At 40.1% G+C, this 16,670-nt stretch overlaps 1 protein-coding gene and 1 long non-coding RNA gene across 7 annotated transcripts in view; one reads left to right on the plus strand and one right to left on the minus strand.

Annotated features, from left to right (window-relative positions):
- Nucleotides 1-1,033, plus strand: part of LOC141771756 (uncharacterized) — a 118,555-nt gene extending 117,522 nt beyond the window's left edge. For 2 of the 4 annotated variants that reach the window (XR_012594766.1, XR_012594767.1), the window contains exon 5: nt 790-1,033. This is a non-coding gene — a long non-coding RNA (uncharacterized LOC141771756). Of the gene's footprint in view, nt 1-207; nt 510-789 lie in introns of those variants that run through there. The other 2 variants (XR_012594764.1, XR_012594765.1) reach the window with 1 other exon arrangement.
- Nucleotides 1-16,670, minus strand: part of cadm1b (cell adhesion molecule 1b) — a 168,373-nt gene that overhangs the window by 103,076 nt on the left and 48,627 nt on the right. The window lies entirely within an intron of this gene.

Here is a 16,670-nt window from a genome sequence, read left to right on the forward strand (position 1 = left end):
TTAATGGAGCTAAAGTATAGAACTGAATTTCTATTAATTTGCTGATCACGGACATGTAACATATTGGTTCTGAAGCTGAATGTTAAATTAATCATGCAGGCCTCTTTGCATATTACAGTACATTATGGTATTAAACCTTTAACCAACACAAGTACATTTTCCAGTAATTCACAATATGATGTTCATTTTCCTCTCCTGGAACCTCAGCAACCAACCCAACTTTGATCTACCCGGCAACAACAGCAGAGACGCGGGCGCTATAGGCCCCGCATACCAACTGCTTATCAACACAAATGCTAATGTGACCTTTAATATCAGAAACAAAATTATGAATGAGATTCAAATTCAATAGCTGGCAGACATGAAGCATATTCTCTCACTCGACATGATGCTACAGCTCTCGCTCTGAGAGTACTGTATGGGTTAATGGAAGTTAGTCTGTTTGAGAAACACCAAGAAGTCGCTGATAACAAAGGAAGACTAGAGATGAGTGATGATACAAGTTCGTGTTCACACTCGTGACTTCATTAGACCAAATCTTATAGATATATTGTACTGTGAAGTACACTGACTGCTTGAAGGTCATTTGTAATTCAACTTAAGAGACGCATCCTGAAAGCTCCACTATTCACTATACAGGCAGGTATAGGTAAACATTTTAATGATGAGGGTTCATCAGAGGTGGAAAACATACTCACATTGTGTAATCTGTACATAATATAGTTGAAGCCAATCATAAGTCTGCATACATACTGTATGATCACTGTCAGAGCCATTATTTTACTGTAGAAAGAGATGACGCCGAAAACCTCACAGTACCATGGAGGTGGCACACAGCTCACCGCTGCACTCAAACTAAAAATCATTAAAATCATGCTGGAAGTGTAGTGTGTCGGCTACCTGCACTAACAAAGTTATACTTTTGAGAGTTTGTTTGTTTTCAGTCTGTGTGTTATTTAGCAGGATATGAAAAATCAAAAACCTTGTAAACAGATTTCAGTTAAATTTTGTGAAAGGTCATGGGTCATTTTGATTTTTTTATTTTGAACATGTATATACATATATTTATATTTATTAGGGCTGTCGATTGATTAGAATGTTTAATTGCGATTAATCGCATGATTGTCTATAGTTTATTGCGATTAATCGCAAATTAATCGTACATTTGTTATCTGTTCAAAATGTACCTTAAAGGGAGATTTGTCAAGTATTTAATACTTTTATCAACATGGGAGTGTGGACATACTGTATATGCTTGCTTTATGCAAATGTATGTATATATTTATTACTGGAATTAACAACACAAAAAAATTACAAATATCCAGAAACTCTCACAGGTACTGCATTTAGCATAACAAATATGGTAAACTGCAGCCCAACAGGCAACAACAGCTGTCAGTGTGTCAGTGTGCTGACTTGACTATGACTTGCCCCAAACTGCATGTGATTATCAGAAAGTGGGCATGTCTGTAAAGGGGAGACTCGTGGGTACCCAGAGAACCCATTTTCATTCACGTATCTTGAAGTCAGGGGTAAAGGGATTCCTTTGAAAATGGCCATAACAGTTTTTCCTAAAATTATTTAGCACAAGTTTGGAGTGTTATTTAGCCTATCAATGGATTCTTTAGGTTTTTCAGTTTTATATGATGCCAGGACCTTCCCGCTAGCTCTTAAACTGATCCCCCTACAACCTAAAAATTGCAAGTTTAACATGAATATTCTAACTTTCCACCTCAGTGTTCACCGTACACACCTCGATCAGTCAAAGATGTGATCCAGGTTTATATTTTGGACTTCTTCATGATTCTTAACATGATGATATTGGTCACATACTGCTACTACTGCTGTTACTTGAATTAAAAAAATAATAATCTGGCACAAACCCCCCCCCCCCCCCCCATCAAATTATGTGAGCTTTAACCCTGTTTGTTGCGAACTTGTTGAATTATATCCCGGTGACCAAGAAGCTTAAATACAAAAAAATATACAGATAGTGTTCGTACAATAGTAATTTCATTTGTAAAATAAATGGGTTTTTGCTTTTCCTTAAGCATTCATTTGACAGTGCTTGCTTCTAATTTATACAAGACAAGATAAGAACTTTATTGATCCCACACCGGGGAGATTCACTTGTTACAGCAGCTCAAGACTCAAAAGAAGCAAAAGAAAAAAGGTGATTGAGCGATGAATAAAAAATGAAACAAGATAAAAAAAAGGCAGAAATGCAAACAAAATAATATAACGTACACTATATACACATTTCACTTCTACAGATATGTCCATAATGGGTTAATGCACCAATCATTTGTTATACCCACTTGGTGTAAAACACTTGTGGGTGTTGCATTCTGTTGCTGAAGGAGCTGTTTAAGGCCTCCGCGGCTTCATGCCGGGGGTGAGAGGTGTCGTCCATGACTTTCTAACATCCTCCTCTCACCCACCTCCTGACATTCTGTATCCACACTGAGCTGAGCACTTTGCACCAAGTCTGCATCCAACACGGGTGAGAAAAGCTCAGACCACTTATATATATATATATAGCCTCACTACTCCATATGTACTGTCTATACTGCTGGCTGGTTTAAACTCAAACAATGCAGCACATTTTATGAGATCATCAAACCGTTCTGCATGTAAAATCGTATTCTGCAAGTTTAGTGGTCACCGGCAGGAGAACACAGCCTTCAGGTATTGTATAGAGTACAATACCTCTGAAATGCAGTGAAGTAAAATTGAGATTTACAAAAAAAAAGTTATAATATCGTATTCGTAAATGGGAAATGTACTGCAATCCTTAGATACACCCCTCTATTTAATCAGTGTTCAATCAGCAAATCCAGGTTTTACCATAATAGTCTACTATCACTACTATCTACTAACTAAAGAAAAACAGTACACAATGCCAACAATTCATGTTTTCTATTACAATTCCTTATCAATTACTTACTTCCAGGATAGCACATACTGTACAAACATATGCATGCACTCTCAACAAAGATTTCTATGGCGCTAAATGTTCAAAATGTAATTGAGATATTTCGTTGGAGCAACCGGTCACATTTCTAATTAGCTGCACAGCTGCAGTGCCGAAGAGATAAAGGAGTCCCTTCAATTACCCTTAATCAGATGTTAGAACACAAAGGCTGTCTGATAAGGATTATTCCTAAGACGTTTCAGTGATGACAGGCTGTGTGTAATGTGTATTTGCAGTATGGTATGTGCTTATTAACACTAATCTATGGACTTCCTGAGGACATGAGATGGGTGCCTCATTTGGCATATGGCACCCTGAAAAACGATTCAGGGGGGAAGCACTTTACTTCCTCTCAAATAACAACCATCCCGAACCCGCAGCTGACAGTTATGTAAAGTGTTAATTTTTTTTCAGTTTTACATCCCCACAAGTAAGGCAGGGTTTCACGATTTCTCATCTCACAAGGTTGCTGCCTCTTGTTTTGCCTTGAGCAAACTCTTTTACATCCCGTCCGGGCTGGGAGAGATGAGCCCTGTTATCCAGATTGAGGTGAGAGGAGGGTTGGTCTCCTGCCTCTAGCACCATCTGCTCCAAATGGCCACTTTTAGACATGCTGAACAGACAATACTGTACTTGCAAACACAGACGGTGATTATCAGAGCCATGACATCATCAATACAGACAGGGCAGAAGGACTATTGGCCGTTTTACAGATAACTGACCCTGAACCAACATGAATACTATACTGTATCAGTGAATCCTATAACCTGATCTACAGGCAGGCCTCGTTAACAAAACCAAACTTTACCCATCTATCTTATATTTGTTTCATATTTACCCTTCGGCAGCAAAACCCTCAAGTATAAGCAGTATATAATCAGTATATAGCAGTTTAAAGGGGAATACCACCTAAATTAAGAATTACAATATGTTATTTCCACGGTCAAGGGAAGTTCAATCAATATTTGTGAACATGAGCTACTCTCTCTCAAAGCCAAGAAACCAGAGAAGTAAGTCTCAAACTTGTGATGTCATAGGGTATAAAGTATTTAGCTGCTCCATAGACAATGAATGGGAGGCTGATTTTATGGACACACAGGATGTTTGTTTTCTTTTTTATACCCAAATGAGCTTTTTTCTATTGTTGTGTTCTCATTTGTGAAATAGAAAATGTTCCTATATACTCAGATCATTCTCCTGGTAGCTCTCAGTGTCATCTAGAACATCTCTCCCTATTCATTGTCTATGGAGCAGTTCCACACTTTATACCCTATGACATCACAAGTTTGAGTTTTAGCACTCTAGTTTTTGGATTTGGGAGAGAGTTGTTCATGTTTGCTAATCTTTTTTGGACTGTCTTAGACCATAGGAATAACATGTACGAATTTTGAAAATGGGCGTAGTTCCTCTTTAATATATAACAATTATCAATCTGGATTCTGAAAAGCTTGTAGTACAGAAACTGTGTAAGTAAAAGTCTTAAAAGACCAGAGAGGCGACATTCAAACACTCTCAGCAGTCAGCTAACTTGTGGTTCTTGCTAACAATATTAGCTGCTCTCTTTCAACAATGGGGGGCTGAAAAAACATGCATGCAGGCTGAAATTCAACCGAGGTGTTCTGTCGACAGATGCGGTGACTTATAAGTAGGAGTAGAACAGTTATGAGTAAGGAAAAGTCTGCTAGCCGCTAGGCTAATTCATGCAGTGTAAAATGCCATCGGCACTCAGGAAGTGCCCTGTCTTAGAGCTGCTATGTGAAAACCATATTTTTGTAGATTATAGCACACTTGTAATGCACTGCAGAAGGATTTATGTTTTGTTTTTGTAATGATTATGTACTGAGGTGGATCACACATACACTAGTTATGAAAAGATGCATTTTTTTTTATATAATAGACTCTTGTAGTCTGATATTTGGAGGCACTTTCAAGATAAAAAGGAAGTTCGGAATGATTGCACTGCTTGTATTAATTGATGAAAAATTAACCATGTGCAGTAATATAGGAAATGAGGATGCAATACATTGAGATGCATCGAGAATCGTTAAAGAGTCGTTGACAGGTGAATCGTAATCAAACCGTGAGGCCAGTGAAGATTCACACCTCTAGAGAGCATGCTTCAAATCACTCATTATACTCCACAGGGTTCAATACGGAGTCCACTCTTCTTGTTTTTCATTATGCAATAACTCAGCCAAATTATATGACAACACAGTGTAAATATGAATCGTTATGCCAACGAGACACACCTGTACAAATCAGTTATGCCGATGACCCTAAAAATTAAAAAAAATTGAACAGCCTGCCTCAAACATATGTGAACTGTGTGAACAACCGAGTGCAACACCCTGAATGCCTCCCAGAAGAGACTGTCTGTTATCCCCATAGTTAAATGATATCACGGATGGCCGTTTGGAACAACTCTTTTGGAACATTTTTGACTCATGAACTAGTTCTGATGGAGCATAACCCAACTCTTAATAAGCACATTGACGATGTCTGTAAGACTAGATTTTTCCAACATGAGTAATATTCTAAAAGTCAGACCATATCTTGCTTTGTCCTATTTCGGTTTTCCATCCTCTGGACTACTGCAATGCTCTTTTAACTGGATTACCCCCCAAAATATCTGTAAATAGGCTTCAGTTTATACAAGAGCCAGAGAGGTTACATCACCCCTACGTTACCATGTTTGCATTGGCTTCCTGTCTTTTTTAGAATAGATTTTAAAATGTCATTACTAGTTTACCATGCTGTGGATGGTTTAGCAGCTCCATACTAAGGTCATCGAACCCTGCCTTAGGTCATGGAAAGGCAGCCGACATTAAACTTTGTATATTCCTCAAAGCAACATCTTAAGACTTTTACATCATTTTGCTTTTATTGTTACTATTTTGTCATTTTACAAGGTTTATATTTACATTTTTATTTTTATTATACCCTGTTTATTGCATTTTAATGGTTCTATGTGCCACATTTTAATATCTTTATATATTTTAGATGTTTTAAAACAATTTGATGGAAAGCTCTGAGATGTACTGTAGAAAGATTAAAGCCAAAACCATTGTTAGCATAATAATATACAATGAAGCTTTAAATACCCAGGGTGTGTTTAAAGCCTCAGCCTGATATTAACTCAAGCAAAAACAACCGGTGCCTGGAGAGAGAAAAAAAAAGGCTTTCCAGCTACTAGATCAGAGCAGTAGTCCAACCTTTGAACCTAGGAACGGGAGAAACCCAGCCACAGAGGGAGAGGGGGGGTGTTAACCGAGAGGAGAGGCAGGGCTGCAGTAAGTGGTATCCGGGTGGGAGTTTCCGTGTCAGTGGGCTCATCTTACAGCCTCCCTGATGGACCACGGTGACGTCCCCCAGGGTCCAGATGGGATTCAGTGGTCAGCTCGGTGACAGCTGGTGAAGGGTGGTCAGGCTTCATGCATAATGGAGGCTCAGCAGACCACACCACAACCTGACTGCCGCACTGATGTGGAAGTAGTTCCATCACAGTGCCAATACTACGGGGTTACTGGAATATTGACTACTGTTTAAGCACTATACCCCGCTATGAGCAGCATTTTATATGACTTTAATTTAAACATTTTGTAAAAGCCAGCAGAGCATTTAATTTAAAGTATTGACTGATGATTGATATTTGACTTGTTTTTATCATCTTCTTGTTTATAACAACTTGTCTGTCGTTTTCATAGTTTTTATCCTGATTTCTATCAGTTATGACGACATGATACTCGGCTAAGTAACTGCTGAGGTCTGGGAACATGGCAACATCACTACAGCAAAGGCCAACGGGTCAAGAAACATGAGCAGTCAGATAGGCAGACAGGTTGTAAACAAGCCCACAGGTTATCCAGCGTATCTAGACCACTTGTTTGTTTGTTTTTCTTTTTTGTACAACTGGAAGTGAGCACACTCAAAGTGTTGTCTCCTCACTGCACAAAAAATGTACGGTATGGCAAAGTTGAGCCAGGAAGTCGGTCGGTGAACTTTAAACCTGCAATAACTGTTGTTTTTTCGGCCAGTTATTGGCAGTGGAAACTGTGAACACAACACTGACATATCATCAGTGTTAGCAAACACCTGATAAGTCCAGTATTTACTCTCCTTTTAGCTTTGGTTTTGGTCTCCACCAACTCCTGAGGGAAATATCTGTCTCTTCAGCTGCTAAATGCTCCACTATGTTCACCAGCTATAGTCTCTAACTTTGTCTGTCTGCTGTTTGGTGCTGAGCAGGTAGCGTACAGTGGGTTTATCAGAGTTTTTTCAGCCGCCTGCTGCAACCGAAAACGCAGCGGATGAGAGCGGTGAGAGCGAACCAAAACAGAGTTTGCGGGCCGTAAAACCAAAACAAAGAGCTGAAAGATGCTTAAAAACGCTCCATAGAGCTAAGGGGAACTGTAGGGAGGAATTGAGTGATAATTCTCTGGGGGTTTGTCACAACAAGTAACCCTTTTCACAAGTCAGATGACCCATAGTTAATATGACAATATTGATTATAGCAGCTTCAAAATGTAGGCTGCATTGCACAAGAAAGCTGTGCGCGCACACAACAACTGTAAGGTACTGTAGATGTATGTGTTTTATTTATTTATGTATCTTGTAGTTTATTTTATTTTCTTTATTTTAAAGCCTGTTTAAGTTCTATCTTTGAACATCTTCCGTTTTCTCTTTGTATATCTTTGTCTGCTTAGCTGGTGGCTCATATTCCTTGCCCGTTTTCCCAGATCTCAACAATGACTTTGGTGAATTATTATTACCTACTGTATATGAATGATTGCCAAAACAGTGGAAATAAGACCCAGGTTATATGAAACTATAATTTCCCTTTCAGAAACCTGACTGGATAGACTATTTTGCCGGGTGTGAGCTGTGTAGTTCCTCCCAGAGCTTCACATTTCCAGGGCCCTGAGTCCTCGCTTGTCAATGTGTTGAGGAATCAACGCTACCAGCTATTCTGTTGTGAACGGACACACTGCAGTACATCACCTCAATCAGTCATCCCGGCCCTCGTAGGCAGCCACCACGACTAGCGACCCGACCCCCATCCCCGACACAGCAGCGAGAAAGTGCTTACCTAGGAGAAAAAGACAGAGAGGACATTAAATCAGTGAGCATAATATTCTAGTGAGCAGCAGACTCGCTTTCACAGATTAGCCAATCTCTCCTCTGCACAGTGCGCTGCCACAGAGTTTTAACCCTCTCTGGCTTCAAGGGAAATAGAGAGAGGGGAGGTCATCCCATATATTCTGGCGCTCTGCATTTTCGAATGTGTGCTAAATACAGGCGGTAACAGAGGTGGATACACAACAATTAAAACACAGTGTAACAAAAATTAATAGCAAACATAACGGCAAAAGGCTGCCTTCTTATTTTTCGGAATATTCACAGAGCAGAAAGGACTGCACCAAGCCAAAGGAAGGGGATGAAAACGGAAAAAGCAGATTGTAGGGACTCTGTTCTTTAGCCTGGGAGGGACTGAGCCCTGCAAGTGTTTTTCACTCGGCTCGATCAAAAGACAAGGATGTCTTCCAATGCTGGATGTTACATCACACAGCTTGATTCTTCACACTCTCTTATCCATTTCTCTGCTTATTTGTACCCATTTAAGTCCAAGGACCTCGCAACCCCTCTACCAAGCCAAGCAGCCAAACAAACAAGGCTTAATGAACAATAGGAGGAAGGATGCTGCACGACTACTGAGAGAAAATAAATGGAGATGCATCTTGTGTGTGTGTGGAGGACTTCAGTGAATGGGATCTTGATCAATCAAGTACCTGCTGTTGACACACTGAAGTAGAGAAAAATAGACTAAAAAAAAACACAAGTGGTTAGTGTGCTTAAAGCTTCTTTATACCATAAAGTAGAGTAGAGCAGTAGTATAGCAGCATACAACTGTTTGGAATGTAAAGGTATAGAGGAGTAATGTCTCTGAGCAGAGAATGAAGTCGCTCTCCCTCTGTGTGTGTTGTAATCCGAGTTACCCGGTTACAGCTGATAACCCCGTCCCGACCGGTGGCGGCGTCGCGCCCTACATTCCTGGTCCCTGCCCAGGTAGACACTGTTAGCTTTGTCAGCACTGTTGCTGTTGTTTGCGTTGTTCGTGCTGTTAGCTCAGCCGTCGCCATGCTGAGAGCCGTGTGGAGGCAATAGATATGATCTGACTTTCGTATTGAGCACCTTTAAAGGTATACTTCACCCACAAAATGACCATTTGTATGTCAATTACTAATCTTGTGTTACCCTGATTTGGTGAAGAAAACTTTTTCTTTTTCTTGCATGACTCCTCGGCCGCGTTAAACAACAGCAAAACTATATCAAAAACATCCGTTTATAAACTCTCAAACTATTTGTGCAGCATAATCAAAGTCTGATTTATCCAGTCGTTTGCTCACTGCTTCCTAAATCTTCGCTAAAACCTTACTATGTAAAACACTTCGAACGAGTAGCGTGCCTGCGCAAGCGGGAGACTATTTATGCGGAAGTGTGATGTGTTTTGGGAAGTAGTGAGCATACGACTGGATAAAACAAAGTTTTCTTCAAGAGTTTGAGGTAACGTGGGGTGAGTAATTGATATACAAATGCTCATTTTGTGGGTGAAGTGTTCTTAGAGACAACAATGAATGTGAATCAGTATTGTACCATCTGAAACCATTAATTATGCAAACCACATAAGGGATAACATTTCACTTTAACCCCCTATTTAGCATTTATAAGCAGTACAGACACTTCATACATTAATTATAACACACTATAATGTAGTTGTAAATAGATATAAGGACATTTTTCAGTGTGTATTAATGTATATCAACAATCTTATGGACATCGACATTTTATATGATTACAACTACATTATTATGTTTTTATATTATATTATATACTGGTACATATTATATTATATTATATGATATTATACTGTCAATCATCAGTTGCATCACTTACAGTACAGAGGTTAAAATGTCCTAATGTGTGCTTAAAACTACATTGGTGGAACAAGTACTCGGATCTTATATTTAAGTAGCAATACCAGGTGTAGAAATAATAGTAAAAGTTACTTGTAAAATTCCTGCATTCAAAACTTTACTTCAATAATTTTAGCATCAAAATATACTAAAAGTAAAAATACTGAGCATTACTGCAAAATGGCCCATTTCAAAGTAATGTATATTATATTATTAATGTATATTAACGTGTTCATATAAAGGTGGGGCTACTTTTAATTACTTTATATATTGCTGGGTAGCTTAGGGAGTTCTCCGAGGGATCAATACATTTATTTGTTAATATTTTGTACTAATCTGAGTCAACTAGTAAGTGAGATTATTAGTAAAAAGTTTCCTATGAAATGTAGTTGAGTAGAAGTATAATGTAGCATAAAATGGAAATACTCAAGTAAAGATTTGTATTTAAGTACAGTACTTGGGGCAAATTGTACATAGTTACTTCCCACCACAAGTTATAAACTATTTATTATATTAATGCTAAATAGAGGGAATTCAAATAAAGCATTACCACATAAAGTTTCCACAATGAAGAATAACAGGTGAAGAAAATAGCCACCAACACAGAGTGACAATATACAGATAAACAGTAGGTGACACACTCCGTGGAGGGAATACGAGTAAAACATTGCTGTATAGCTTTGCACTAGGAGTGAGAGCAGGGTCAAGTTAACCTGGTTCCCAGTTGGCTGATCTGAGTCCATCATTAAAAAAGGCCTCCACCCTTCTTCCTATTGGACTGTGGACCCCAGGTGCTTCAGAGGTGTTTTTTCTTGTCTTAAATTGGCTGAGCTGTGACAGCCAATAGAGCAGGACAAAGATCGACTGGCGCAGACAGACAGACCAGCGCACACAAAGCCTGGGAGACATGAGGCCAAAGCACACTGTCTAGACTGCTACTGATAATCAGTCAAAATGCATCGGTGGGTCAATGGTGAGGAGGAGTTCAAGGTTGTCCACCTGAGTGGGTCTCCCTCGGTGGGAGCCGGCCACTGCCCATTCAATCCAATAGAATTAGCATTGGCTTTCTTTCTGTGAGCCCTGAAAAGACACAGCCTATATCTCTCCAGAGCAATCCGGCTTTTCACTTTGTATTTACCCAGAAATAATGAGATGTCTATCCAGCAACCTTACTGTACGTTTAGCGGTGAGTTATCTCTGCACGTCAGTGTTCATTCTGGTGTTTCCAACCATAGATTTCAACACTTCACAGAGCAGCTCTGTCGCTGTTGTTCTGTGGCCTTGATGAAACACCCCAAAAGGAGGACAGACTGTAATTTTTCCAGCCTTGAGCAGTGTTGAGTGCAAAGATTGTTTCTAGCTTCACAAAGAGCTCTGAGCCATTGAACTGACGACCAAGGTCACAACTTTTAAACAAAGTGCAGATAGAGAGATGTTATCTACAGACTCTACAGTATACACAGTATACAGTATACTAAGGATAATGTACTAATGATGGTTAATAGAGTGGAGTGATTTCATCATTTAGATAGTATAAATGTGTCTACCGCCAGAGATTAAACCGTGGTAGCTTTCACTTTAATATCTCTGGTTGTAATGGGCCATTGTGGGAAATGTTGCAAATCAATGAGCAGAACTGCTTTATGGTTCCATCAGCTTTTTTTATATGATTATTGGCATCAATGTGATGAAATACCTTTTATTTGTAAGGTTTTTTTAATTTACTGGTCAAACAAAAAAACTCATAGAAAAGTAGATAAAAATAGTTTGGATGATAAGAAATACAAATGTCCTTACAGTAAATCAGAATTATGAGATTATAAGCTATAGCGAGTCATAATTATGACATAATAAGTACAGGTTATAACTTTGTAAGTCAAGTTTATAAGCTTGTAAGTTACAATTATAAAATAATAAGTCAAAACTACGAGATGTAAAGTTAAAAAGTGACCAATACTAATTACTAAAATAATAATAATTATAGCGTGTTTGACTATTATCCATATCACCCACACCTAATTTACTTTTAGGATGTTTTTTTACTATAGTCAATGTCTTCATAATTTTAGTTGCATTTTCATTTATTTTTCTATTAGAACAGAAGAAGAAGAACAGAGAATAAAGTTCAGCAAACCATCTTGTTCTTAGCAAATGAATGCAGTGTGTGTGTTTACTAATTGCACTGACATCCAAAGATCAATGTGAATATTGCCGCGGTGTCAGATACGTGTAAATAGTTTCATTTCCAGATAATTAATGCCAAACGCTGAATGACTATTTAATTAAAAAGCCAGGTTTGTCAGCCAAGACCAGCGATTAACAATAAATCGACTAATTAAATAATTAACCCAAAGCCTAACGCAATTCTTTCAGGTGATACCTCCAGCTGTGTTGTGTTGAGGCTGTATTTAAAAGTACACATGTACTATTTAATCAATACAATATGTGAGTGTGTGTGTGAGTGAAACCACACAAGAAGCAGATCTTGGAGCCTGGATAAACTGACAAACAAAAAAAAAGTGCTTGTTTGGATTTTTCCTCAGGCGGCGTTATGCAAAACATGCCTCTGAACCCTATCGATACTGCCCTCAGTTTTGAACCGGAGACTTTGAGCTCGCCCAGGGTTGTCAATCTGCCGCACGCACTCGCAATTTGCTCCTGTGTCAAAAACAAAGACATGAAGAGAAAATAACAATCCAGAGCTGCATAATTTCACAGAGAGACAAGGGCACGGAGGCAATACTGAGTGGCACGAGAAAAAGATAGTGCTATGTTTGGGCCATTGTGCCGCATTTTAAACCACTTCGTTATTTTCGAAGGTTCCTTTTCGAAGGTTCCTTTCCGAGAGCGGCAGCTCCCTGTGGATCACATCAGTGTCAAGTCATCATCTGCAACAGCAAACTGTTGCCGCTCAAGACGGCAAAACGCACCTCCGGTAAACGCACTGCGATGACGAGCCACCCCGCGGTTTGAGTTAAAAAATTCAACATCTCCCGACAATGAAGTTAGACCGCATCAATTATCAATTACACTTAATGGCGGAGGAGAAATTGAATTAAAAAAGGAGTCATGGCTGACCACCGGATACGAAGAGATATTGTTCTTGGCAGGCGCATTCCATTCATTCATCATTGACGTAAAGGTAATAGGACTTCAGAGCTGTACTAATGACCGACGACAGCCTCTCTGTAAAATAGATGAAAGGTGTGCCATTATGGGGTGGACTCATGAGAGGAGAGGCCATGCGGCTAATGACTCATTAGAGACATCTATAGCCAGACAGGCTGGGAGCCAAAAGGCCAGGAGTCCTTTTTTAAAGACTCAATACCCCAGCTGACACTAATTGTAGCCGTCAGGATGGCATGGATTTTCATCGCAGATAATAACAGTCTGCTCCCCTGACACATCTTGGCCTGTTACCCACAACTGGCACTGCCCAGGTCTGCTGCTGTAGCCCCGCTCAACGGTGTCTCCCGTCCCAAAGAGTTGATGCACAACAGCCTCTCGGTCCAAGCGCCATAACACAGCGAGCGCCCGGCGCGGTAATGATGGTTTTAAATCTGATAAAGCTGGTAAATGTGAACCGTCCCAGAGTGAGATTCAGCGGTGAGGGTGGCCTGAAAAAGAAAACGCCAGAGAGAGAGAGTAATTTTCAATATTCCCGTTGCATCATTCAGCTCCTGCGAGCACCTGCAGTGTCGAGCAGACACATCTCTCATTTGGACAGAGGCAAAGCGGGATGTTTTATGGTCCGGGCATACTCCCTGTCACTGTGCTAATGTGATTCAGTTCCAAAACAGTCGGAGGAAATGAGAAAAGCGACTCTTTCCCACCCTTGCAGCACTCAGACATGATACACATGGGGCTTTACACTGCTAGCAGGAGGGGGGGGTGAATTACAAAAAAACCTTTCATGATACATTGACACAAGGAGAGGAAAGACACTCACCACCGACTGCAGCAGCAGCAGCAGCAGCAGCAGCAGCAGCCGCAGCAGCAGCGTGAGATTCTTGATGCTAGATTTGAATGTTAGAGTAGAAACTGTGGCGGCAGTTCATTACACTTCAAACTGAAAATGACTGGCAGTGACTCTCCCCCGGGCCGAGTATGGAACAAGAGCTGAAGTGCTGCGTTTTATAGAAGACAGACTATCGGACAAGCTGGCGGTTAAAACAATAATCAGAAGAAACACTCTGAAGGAAGGTGTTTTCTTTCTTTTTACGTCCACATAATAGGTTTTTACAGAAAGCCTGACGATATCAATTGACCAGAACACCTGAAGCGTTCACTATTAGCCATTTCATAAATAACTGCAGACTACCCAAATGCAGGAGAAACATTAAAGAGAATACACATTCACTTTAATGGGGAACCTGTGCAAATGTGGTCATACTCAGCACAATCCAGCACTGTGGCTATGCAGAAATCAGCAGCACACCACAACTTTTGACTGCTCATTTTCAACATAGGGACTTTCACTAACCTCGACTGCACGCCCGCGTTTGAGGCTTCGATAAATAATTCCTCTTGTTTTATAAGGATATTTTAACTAGAATCAAAATTTAAAGACGAGGAGCAAAGAAGAGCATTCTAATATGTTTATGTGCAGCCCGGTCGCACGAAAAGGCGTGTGAATGACACGATAATGCACAAGGCAAAAGCGCTCAATAAGAATGCCTTTCTTGTTTTTGGTGTGTCAATGGTGTGGCGATTGATATAAAATAAAACGTGAGAAAGACTGCATATGGCGGGGGATGGGTCCATTAAACACGACTTTCAACCAGGAGACCAATGTTCAAGACCGGTGTTTTCTTTTGTAAGTTACCTCAGTGACGTTTGTGACGTGTTTTTTGCACTTATGTTACGCTGTTCCCGTACATATTTTACTTAGTTTATGTACTTATTTTAAGGCAAACTATGATGTTTTTCCTAAACCTAACTAAGTGGTTTTGTTGCCAATTTCCATACCAGAGGGCAACTCCAGGGTGTGAAAAGTGAAGCCAATGCTGAAGTGCCTTAAACGTGCATTCTTTCTAACAGCCAGCAGGGGGCGACTCCTCTGGTTGCAAAAAGAAGTCTGATTGTATAGAAGTCTATGAGAAAATGAGCCTACTTCTCACTTGATTTATTACCTCAGTAAACATTGTAAACATGAGTTTATGGTCTCAATCGCTAGTTTCAAGTCTTCTTCAATACAGCATGATGTTCATTTAGTAAATTATTTTCCCATTTAGAGTCAAATAGACCATAAAGCAGGGTATGCTTTAGGGCGGGGCTACCTTGTGATTGACAGGTCGCTACCACGGCGATGTCCGGTCAGGGAGTTGTCCGTGTTTTCATCTTACGACTTTAACCCTTTCACAGTGTGTTTTCAGTTCATGAAAGTTAATGGTCTTAACTAGTGTTCGGTTGTACTTAACTCCACCCTCTTGTGCCACTTCTGGTTGCAAAAAAGCCAAGATGGCGACGGCCAAAAGGCCAAACTGGAGGCTTCAAAACGGCAGTCCACAAACCAATGGGTGACTACGTCCATTTCTTATATACAGTCTATTCTTCATACACGCATGTAATGTTCACGCCTTGACAAGGCAAAACTCGACACTAACACGCTATCCTCTGTTGGAAAGGCAGGTCTATTACACACTTTGGCGTGATATTGGGTTGTTATGTAAGAATACTTGATGTTCGCTATTATCAATGTCTCGATGCATGAGCTGATGATTGAGATAAATGATTCAGAATCTCTTGTTATATTTGCTGTGCCCTCCAGAAACGAGGAAATACAAAATGTCTTCACAAAAAAATGGCAAACTTGATTAACTTCCATGTTCACTTGCTGTTATTAAGTTAAGAAGACTTGAGATTGCACATGCCCCAAAAGCTCCAAGCTAAAGCACCTCATGGATCAAGAATCACTCATTCATTCTGCCCTAGTGATGGTAAAAAGGCATAGAGATTTCAACAGATGACACCACAATCATGTACTTCGCCTCCTCTCTGAAATGCTACAAAGCGGAGGAAGCTTTGTGCCTATGAATCCGGGCGTCCTCATTTTTTTTTTTTTTTTTTTAAAAGGGCTTCCAACGGCGAATTAAAATCTGCGCCACCTCAGCCGACCATCTCAATGAGAGGAAACAAATCCATAACCACTGGCTTTAAAAGGCCACGGGACCAACAAACCTTTTAAAAGACCAAAAGAGGTGTAAGCTGAGAAACAAAGGTCAATCTAATATGGACTCCTTTAACGATTGTTTCGCTCTTTGACTAATTCCCAGAGGCAAAAAAGAGAGAAGAAAGAGGGGAGGGATTGAAGGAAGAGCCAGTTAGCTCGTCTCTCTGCTTTCCTTTGTCTATTGAGAATATGTCTATCGCCACAACTATCCCGCTGGGAACTTAACCAGGGTGAGATTTTCTCCCACGTCTTCAACTAACCTTAAAACGGCTCTTTAAGGTAATTGTCATAAATATTTCAAGATATGCCACTGTAATGATAGCCGGGGCGAGGCTAGCCCCGCTATTACTAGGCTAATCTAAACTCCCCATGAGAATTTCTAGATTTAATTTAAGCATTTGGGGGATGAGGCTTGGCGGAGACAAGGGCCATCCATCTTCTCTTAACAGTCCTAATCTTTATAGAGGCTCCAGACTTCAGGTAGTGCATGTGATGGATAGCAACCCCGGCTGAGGACAGTCCATTAGTAGGAAGAGAAAACCACAAAGCCATA

Source organism: Sebastes fasciatus, chromosome 7 (assembly GCF_043250625.1).
Source record: "Sebastes fasciatus isolate fSebFas1 chromosome 7, fSebFas1.pri, whole genome shotgun sequence".
Taxonomy (NCBI): domain Eukaryota; kingdom Metazoa; phylum Chordata; class Actinopteri; order Perciformes; family Sebastidae; genus Sebastes; species Sebastes fasciatus.